This window comes from Sciurus vulgaris (genome assembly GCF_902686455.1).
Source record: "Sciurus vulgaris genome assembly, chromosome: 18".
Lineage (NCBI taxonomy): Eukaryota > Metazoa > Chordata > Mammalia > Rodentia > Sciuridae > Sciurus > Sciurus vulgaris.
In genome coordinates, this window is record NC_136479.1 from 31,876,565 (window position 1) to 31,886,382 (window position 9,818).

Genomic DNA, 9,818 nt, shown 5'->3' on the forward strand with positions numbered 1-9,818 from the left:
GTGCTTGCCTTGCATGCACAAAGCCCTGGGTTCAATCCCCAGCACCACAGGAAAAAAAAAAACAAAACCAATTTGCTTATTTTTCCTGTAAGAACCAAGATGTCAGACAAGTGTACTAAACAGTATTTGTTTAATTTTCTGTGTGTGTGTGTGTGTGTGTGTGTGTGTGTGTGTGGTGTGTGTGTGTATGGTGCTGAGGATCAAACCCAGTGCCTCACACGTGCTAGGCAAGCGCTCTACCACTGAGCTACAGCCCCAGCCCCCTGAACAGTATTTGTCAGCTCTTCCTTGTTGAAGAAAAGTCCTAGAAACAATGGATAGTAGACATTTTATAGATGTGAACATTTTATTAGTTTGACCACCTAGAGAGACTTGTGAGTTAAGTAATTTTAAGACATTTTACTTTTATTTGCTTACCAAATTTAAACTGAACTTTTTTTAAAACAAAAAGATCAAAAAGTTTTTACTCTGTGAGCCTCTTCTAGGGAAGGAGAGCTGGGCAGAGTACAAGGTGTCCATAGGAGGTGGGGCAGCGAGGGCGGGGAGCTGTGGGGGTTGCAGATTTATTTCCTGTGGAGGCAGAAATGAGAGGAGTAGAGGTGGCTGTACCCTCCTCACAGGCTCTGGAGGGACGCTAGTCCTGGTGCCCAGTTCTGACACCTGCCCCTCGTGAGTTCACACTGGAGTCCTCGAAGTCCTGAAACCACATGGTCTGCCTGAAGCCCATGTCAGGAGAGGAATTCTTGGCAGAGGGAAAAAGCTGGCACAGGCCAACCAAGGCTGCTTGGAGTTCTTCCTGGGGCATGTTGTCTTTCCTTGGCAGGAAGAGGGGACAGCTGAGGCAGGAAGACCTGACGCCAGTAGGAGAGTCATCTTGCCTGCGGGAGCTGTGCCCCAGACTCTTCAGCTTTGAGGTTCGGAGTTTCAGTACAGGAACTGGGTGAAGCGCAAAGCTCATCAAGGGGCTGTGCATGCGGGAGGGGAGATGCTTTCTGGATGCCCTCCTCTTCCTCGGGTCTCCCTCAGGCCCCCCAACTCCTTCCTCTGCTTGCTGCTGCTGCTCCTGCTGCCTGAAGCCTTGACTCCGCTGCTCTTCTTCTTGGACATTTCCCCTCCCAGGGCAGCTGTGTCCCGCTTCTTGCTAGACCACCGCTCTGCCAGGCAACTGGTGTCCTTTCCCTTCAGCACATGGTTGGCACAGAGGATTTCAGCCAGGGCCTCCTCCTGGTGGTTCCTGTACCAATCTTCGATCACCCCCTCAAACTCCTCCACCAGCACATCACACTGCTTCTTGAGGTCAGCCACCTTGGCAGAAGTCTCATTCCACAGCTCATGGGGAATGTCCATCACCACCTTGACCCCTTTGTGTACCAGGCTGTGCAGTGTCTCAAAAGTGTCCGACGTGCCCTTCGCATTTGCTGGGCAGCTGAACCCAGTCTGACTCCTCGGTGCTGGCCTGCCTCGGGCCCAGTTCTGGGGCAGGCAGTTGCAGGAGCAGCAGCAGCAGCAGCAACAACAAGGGAGAAGCAGAAGTGACTGGGGCACAGGTTTGGGCAAGAACTCCATGTCCCAGTCAGACCCGACCCGAGGAGACCAGGCGGTCTGTCCTCCTAAATTGAACATTTTAAATCACGTGAATGAAAGGTATTTGGATCCATATTTTTGAATTTAAAAAAAAAGTAGTTCAGGGAACTACAAACATCATAAAATCAAAGGAACCCTTATGCAGGATGTCATAAGCAAAATTCTGAAAATCCAAGACAAAAAATTCTTGAAGGCACCCAGAAAAGAAAGCAGTTTTACATGGGGAATCAATAATGCAATTAAGTGCAGATTTTCTATCAGGAACAATGAAGGTCAGAAAGCAGTGGCACAGAACTTTTAAAGAAAACAACTGTCAATCCAGAATTCTACATTCAGTGACTATATCTGTGATGGCAAAAGCAGACCTGGTTGTGAAATGAAATTACAAAAAAATGTTATGGGAAGAGTCCAATACCCGGGGAAGGAGTCAGTTCCCCTTCCCTCTCTTAACCTTTCTCTAGGAAGCCTAATTAACCATGGGTCCCTACCTTTTGCATTGCCAATAACTGCCCTGAGGGTCTGACTACTCAAATGTAATAGATGTCCATGAAGAGAGCTGTTTCTTCTTACCTGTTCTGTGAGCATGCTTTATGTTAGAGACCTTGCACAAGGCCTTCGGTCACATAGATTAGGATTTTTTTTTTTTTTTTTTTTTTTTTTTTTTTTTTTTTTTTTTAAAGAGGAAAAGCCTCAATGATAGGATGGGTCTAAGGTGACATCAAATAACCTATAAATATTGTGAGAAACTGTAGATCAGGGCTCAGAATTTTGGAGTGCTAATTTCCTGTGGGCCCGCTGGCGTAAAATAAAGTTTGATTTGTCCTACTTTCCGAGTACCATCTTGTCATTTCCACAACATATCTTCAAAATGAAAACAAAGTCGGCTTCCGAGGCGTGCTACAGCGAGCGGGGTTTGCTGTATTTCAGCTTCCTGCGAGCCTGTTTCCATGCTGCCCGGTACAATGAGCTTCCTAAAGAGTTTCCCGCCGCCGGGGCAGGATGAGGGGCTTCGGCAACAGCAACCAGATACAGAGGCTGTGCTAAATGGGAAAGGCCTCGGTACCGGCACTCTACATCGCGGAGAGCCGCCTGTCTTGGCTAGATGGTTCTGGATTAGGATTCTCACTGGAATACCCCACCATTAGTTTACATGCGGTGTCCAGGGACCTAAATGCCTATCCTCGAGAGCATTTGTATGTTATGGTGAATGCCAAATTTGGAGAAGAATCAAAAGAATCTCTTGCTGATGAAGAGTAGGAAGACAATGATGATGATGTTGAACCTATTACTGAATTTAGATTTGTGCCTAGTGATAAATCAGCATTGGAGGCACTGTTCACTGCCATGTGTGAATGCCAGGCTCTGCATCCAGATCCTGAGGATGAAGACTCAGATGATTATGATGGAGAAGAATATGATGTGGAAGCACACGAACAAGGGCAGGGTGATGAAGAAGGATTATCCCATTTAACGGCAGAAGGGCAAGCCACACTGGAGAGATTAGAAGGAATGCTTACTCAATCTGTGAGCAGCCAATATAACATGGCTGGGGTCCGAACAGAAGATTCAGTACGAGATTATGAAGATGGCATGGAGGTAGATACCACACCAACAGTTGCTGGACAGTTTGAGGATGCAGATGTTGATCACTGAAAATGATTTGTGCTGCTTTAATGTTCTGCTTATAACTGTATGAGAGAACTTGGTGCCTCTTCCACATTGGAGTGGGGTTGATGAAAGTCTTTCCTTCTCCAAAACTCAACATTTAAACCAGTTCTTTCTCAAGACAAACTATACTGAGACAGCAGGTTGTCACCAGCAGAAGGAACTATGAACTTTATTAACAAAGGTGAATTAATTCAACCAAGGGGGTACTTGTAGTTTATGATTTACCCTAAAACTTTGTGGCTAGGTACCATTTGAGTAGGCCTAAAATTCCTGCCATCGCTGTATGAATCATCTGTACGTTAGCAGACCGGTGGTAAAGATGCCTAGGAGCTTGGAGTGTGGGAAGAAAAGGCAAAGATCTCAGAAGGATCAGTCTTTGTTGTTCTCCACAGAGACAAGAGTCTTTTAATGATTTGGGGACCGAATTAATTAATTCAGACCTCTGTAGTAACCTCTTGGGAAATATCCCAGCTATAGATCCTGCTGCTGACACAAGTGTTTCTGGCTAGCTTCTGTTCCTTCTGACCTCTTTTACCAGTCTGCCCTGTTATAGCCTCTTAGGTTATATCATTTAATTTCTACCCTCTTAGCTTAGTTTTCTGGAACAGAACAAGTGAACTGAAATGAAGTCCTCCAAGTACTTCTAATGATAATTGTTTTGTCTTTGTAATAGCTTAACAAATAAATCTACATTTTCTATAATAAAAAAAAAGTCATTGTCATAGTTTTGTTTTGTTGTGGACTGGGGATTTAACCCAGGGGTGCTTTACCACCGAGCTGCATCCCAACCTTTTTTATTTTTTATTTTGAGACAGGGTCTCACTAATTTGTTGAGGCTGGCCTGGAATTTTCGATCCTCTTGTCTCAACCTCCTGAGTCCCTGGGATTACAGGCATGTGCCACCAAGCCCAGATTATTTTGTTTTGAGACAGTGTCTCGCTATGTTACCCAGGATGACCTTCAACTGGTGACCTCAGCCTCCTGAGGAGCTGGGAGTGTGTGGAGTCACGCCTGGCATCAGAGTTTAAAACAAACAAAAACTAAGAATTCATCACAAATAAACATGCTGTAAAAGAAACATTACAGGAAAGAAAATAACCAAAGGGAAACTCTCTGAGAAGTGAAGGAAAATCACAGAAAAGGTGCATCTCCGAGTGAATACAGTATATTTACCAAAATCCTTACAATATATTATGACAGTTGAAAACAAAAGGTGGAGCTCCAGAAGAGAGGCCCAGCAGATGTGCTTCTTGGCATCGCCCCCATGACCGGGACATCCCTTGCTCTCCACAATCTCCTTTGGCCCCATTAACTATACTCAGACCCCAGGTCTCTTCAAGTTGTGCCAAAAATGCCCAAATGCATCCCATGATAACAGTGAACAAACCTCAGCACAGCCCAGGTGTCCCACCGTCACCTGCACAAAAAAAGGTGACCCAGAATGACAACAGACGCCAGGTGGGAGAGATGGAGTCCTTCAGTGGGTGGCCTGGGGTCCATGTTTTGGAATTGAGGCTCTGTAGGGAGGAACTGCAGACATCAGGAATGGGCAACAGCAACTGGGAGAGCTGGGAGTTGGACTGCAAGGAAGGAGGGGCGAAGACAGAACCCAGATGTGCCCCCGCCCCATGCATTGGCACTGGCGGAGCGCCAGGAGCAGAGGTCCTCAAGTCAAGTAAAATCTTCTGGTCAAGGCAAGTTCATGGTCAGGAGTGCGTAGCAGGGTTCTCCCAGAGAGAGACCTGAGACCTCCTGAGAGGAGCAGGATCTCATTGAATGTTTGCTTTGAAAGTAAAGTGTGCATTCACATGGTCTAAAGTATTAAAACTTTCCAGAATTCTTACTAAACAAACAAACAGCCACGCCGGCCTCAGCAACTTCATGAGGGCCTAAGCCACTTAGCAAGACCCTGTCTCAGAGTAAAATATAAAAAGAGGACTCTGTGGATATGGCTCAGTGGTTAAGTAACTGGGTTAAATTCTTGGCACACATATGCACATAGACACACACACACACACACACACACACAAGGCAAACAGCATTTTTATCCTCTCCATTCCATTTCTTTTTCTCACAGAACACCCTCTTCTGGCTTGTCACTTTTTTTTTTTTTAAATTCATTTCCCTCCTCTCTGTTCTGCTGCCTGTATACCTATATTTTAACTGCTTCTATAGTCTTGTCCTTTTTTGCCTAAAACCTAGGATCTGTACTTTTTTTGTGTGTGCCAGGGATTGAACCCAGGGGTGCTTAACCACTGAGCCACATCCCCAGGCCTTTCAATGTTTTATTTTGAGACAGGGTCTCTCCAAGTTTCTTAGGGCCTTGCTAAATTGCTCTGCTTTCAATTGGCAATCCTCCTACCTCAGCCTCCCAAGCCACTGGGATTACAGGCGTGTGCCACTGTGCCCAGTGCACAAATTCTTAAAAAAATATTAGTGACTAGACTGCACACCATGACCAAGTTGGTTTTATCCTGGGAATGCAAGGGTGGTTTAATATATGCAAATAAATAAATGCAATTCATCACATAAATGGAATTAAGGACAAAATTATTTACTCATCTCAATAAATGCAGAGAAAGTCTTCTACAAAATTTGGCAACTGGTTATGATAAAACCCAAAGAAACTAGGGCTAGAAGTAAGCTACTTCAACCACATAAAGTCTGCATATGACAAATGCAAAACCAACATTATAGTGAATGGAGAAAAACTGAAAGCATTTTCTTTAAAATGTGAAAGGGCACAAGGATGTCCATTCTCACCACTCCTATTCAATATAGTATTAGATGTTCTAGCCAGAGCAATTAGGCACGAGATGGAAATAAAAGAGGTAAAAATAAAAAGGGAAGAATTCAAATTATCACTGTTGGCAGAAGATATAATTCCATACTTAGAAAATCCAAAAAGCTCCAACGGAAGACTGCTAGAGAGAATAAACAAATTTAGCAAAGTAGCAGGTGACAAAATCACGAATGTATATAAACATATGTAGGAATATATATGTGAAAATATATATGAATATTCAAACTAAATTTTTTTAAAGATAGGCTTTTCTAACAAAGAGTGTGGAGAAAACTGGTTATCTGTATGTAAAAGGATGAGACTAGATCCTTATCTCTCATCCTGCACAAAAGCCAACCCAAAATGTATCAAAGACCTAGGAATTAGACCAGAAACTATGCAACTCCTAGAAGAAAATGTAGGGTCAACACTTCAACATATAAGTGCAAGCAATGACTTTCTCAATAGGGCCCTTAAAAATTAGGAAATAGGGTTGGGGATATAGTTCAGTTGGTAGAGTGCTTGCCTTGCATGCACAAGACCTTGAGTTCAATCTCCAACGCCAAACAACAACAACAAAAAAACTACCCTGAGATTTCATCTCATTCCAGTTGGATAGTTCACAAAAATTTAACAAGAATTCATTGTTAGTGATGTTGGTCAAATTATATTGTTATATTATATACTGTGTGGATATACAGACATGTAATAATGAATCCTATCAGTATGTACAACTACAATAAAAAAAGTAAAAAAAAAAAAAAAAAGAATTCATTATTACCAGGTGTGGATGTGAATGGCTGTAATCCCAGCACCTTGGGAGGCTTAGGCAGGAGGTTCACAAGTTCAAAGCCAGCCTCAACAACTTAGGGAGGCCCTCAGCAATTTAGCAAGACCCTGTCTCAAAATAAAAAAATAAAAAGGGCTGGGGATGTAGCTCAGTGGTTGAGTGCCCTGGGTTCAAACATACCCCTCTACCAAAAAAGGGTTGGTGGGGAGTGCTGGGTCAAATTATATTATTATATTGCATGCAGGTGTGAATATATAAAACAAATTTCATCATTTTGTACAACTATAATAAAAGTACACCAATAAAAATTTGAGAGAAAAAGAATTCATTATTGATTTATTGACTTATTGATGCTCTCTAATAAACCACAACAAATGTCAACAATAATATATTTTCCTTATCTAATCCTTCAGCTGAAATCCTTATGGAGGGGGCGTTTGGGGGGACACACTAAATTGCCCAGGCTGGCCTTCCACTCGCGATTCTCCTGCCTCTCCCTGGGGAGTGGCTGGGTCTTACAGGCATACGCGCAGCTAGCCTGATTTCCCCCTTCCTCTGTCATAGTTCACAGTGTTAGTCCTATGTCACCCTTGCCTGCTTTAGTACTTCAATCATTCTGATTTCATACCTTTGCTCCAACCATTCACTAGCCCTTGAACCCTCTCTTCAAAGTTCATCTGTTCCCCGTGGTGCGTGCCGGTCGACAGTGCCTGCGGGTACGATCTAGCCCCATGTGGGGTCTGTGACACCTGCTGAGAGCTGGAACTCAAGGAAGACCTCGCCCAAGGGCCAGCGCCTATTAACTCCCACCCTTCGGGGCTGGGCTTCCACCAGACCGAGGGGCAGGGACCTGGCTTCAGACCCTGTGTTCAGCTCTCCTCGGCCTGAGCGCTTCCTAGCTCACTTAGAAGGTCCTCCTAAGCTTCACTGGGCGACCTGCTTCGTTTTAACGGTGCCAAGTTCGGTCCAGGAGGTCTGACCTCAGGTCGGATATCTGGCAGCGGAGAGCGCAAAGGGCTGGCCCAGCGCAACTCCTGCTGAAATGCGGAAGATTTTGGAGACCCGGGAGACCCCACAGCACCAAAATCTGTCATCGGCCGCCTCCTGGGACTGACCACTCTAGTGGGCTGAAGGGCCAGGAGCTGCGGAGACTTCCACCCCCGGCGACCGCACGGGAGCACACAATGCCAGCAAAAAGTGGCAGATGTCACCTGCGCCCCCGCCCCTCCCCACGTCCTTCTTCGGACACTCACGCGGACGCTACCCCAGCCCACGATCCCGAAATCCGGAGCCTAGAAGGTTACAGTCACCGAGTGGTCAGACACAGGCGCTGCAAGGAACCTATCCCCAACCCGCGACGGATCCGAGGGCAGAAGGGGCACGAGTTATGATTATATTTGTATAAAAGACAAATGGACGGGCGGAGTGGGGGAGTTTAAATTTTTCCGAGAGAAAATTGCATGTTCTTTGAATTATTTGTCTTGGTTTAGTCCCTGGGGATCGAACCCAGGGCCCTGTGCATGCCAGGCAAGTGCTCTATGTGCTGAGCTACACACCCAGGTCCCTATTCTTCTTCCTGACAACTGTACTTCGCAGCTCATTTTACAGACCAGCGGGCAGATTGGCACTGAACCGCTGTCTGGGAAATTGATGAAAATGTATCCAAATCTGTATGTCTGGAAAAGAGAGCAAATCACCTATCTAGCTATACTAATTGTGTAACTTTACCAGGAGGAGTACGAAGAGGTAATTTTCACTGATGTAATGGAAGGGATTGAAATTCTCCAGCTCCAGGTGTAACCCAGGGCAACTTATCTAACCCAAATTTGAGAGAACTTGTTCATCAGTGGTCTGCCTAACCAGTAGATAGGGTGAGAGCTAGAGCACTCTTCGCAGGGTAGCCTGGTCTGGTCAAGCCAAAGTTTGATGGGTAGTAACTGTGAGTACTTGATCACCAGAAGTCAGCATTCACGTTTCTCTAATCAAATTATTTTCCCTGAAAGCCTAACATCTAGAACAGATCTCCAAGTTCTTCTCAAATTCCTCCCTCTTTAACTTGATAATCTTGCCTAATAATTCACTGATCAAACCAGGGAAGGGCAGTATCATCTTCCCACCAACGGATAAAATGCTGTGCACAGATGTGTACCTTTCTTTGCCACATTATATTGGAAAATATGTTCACTCCCTTGTGGAAAAGCCAATCCCTAAGTAAAACAATTTTTATTGTATCTGATGTCACAAAGGAGCTGCTCTATTGTTTGCATTTTTTCTTTCTAGCAAAATGCAACCTTTAAATACAACCTTATCATTTCTCTAGTATACTTGTCACAAAAAGACAACTTATGATTCCACTTACATGAAGCACCTAGACTAATCAAATTCAAAGAGGGTAGAAAGGCTGCCAGGGGCTGGGATAAGAGGCAATGGGGAGTTGGTTAATTCAGACAGAGTAGGGTTGAGGCTGTAGCTTGGTAACAGAGTGCTTGCTTAATATGTGCAAGGTCCTCAGTTCTATCAGCAGGACAGAGCCTGAGCTCATACAAGGATAGAGTTTCAGTTTTGCAAAATGAAAAGAGTTCTAGAAACTGGTTACACAACAATGTGAATGTAAGCATACATACAGTGCTGATACTGAAATAAACAGTATTATCCACAGTCATGTTCAATATGCCTAGGATAATGCCCTCCCCTCCCCACTTCTGTCCTTTAACCTGAGATCACAGGATGTGGCAAGGTGTGTGTGCAGGTAGGTGTTGGTGCCTGTAGGTGCTCAACGTTTAAATTTTTTTTTTCTAATCTAACAACTTTTCTACAAAGAATGTGGTTGTTTTAAGTATAAAAGGGAGGAACTTTTAAGTGCCCTTTGTGATTACCAGGAAATAGTCTTCCTCCTAAGGTGTGACTCACGTGCAGATATGTGAGCAAAAGGGCTGCAGAGAGGAGAAGCTGGATCCCTGGGGACACCGCGTCGCTCTCACCTACCCCGTCCAT

At 44.6% G+C, this 9,818-nt stretch overlaps 2 pseudogenes across 2 annotated transcripts; one reads left to right on the top strand and one right to left on the bottom strand.

The window, feature by feature from the left end:
- Positions 1–248: 248 nt before the first annotated feature.
- On the bottom strand, positions 249–9,818 carry LOC306649298 (protein canopy homolog 3-like; annotated as a pseudogene). Its single transcript, XR_013766963.1, has 2 exons — positions 9,701–9,818; positions 249–1,610 (listed from the first exon to the last, which is right to left on the bottom strand). The product of XR_013766963.1 is annotated as a protein canopy homolog 3-like (transcript).
- LOC306649261 (methylosome subunit pICln-like) lies at positions 2,487–3,964 on the top strand (annotated as a pseudogene). Its single transcript has one exon. The product of its transcript is annotated as a methylosome subunit pICln-like (transcript).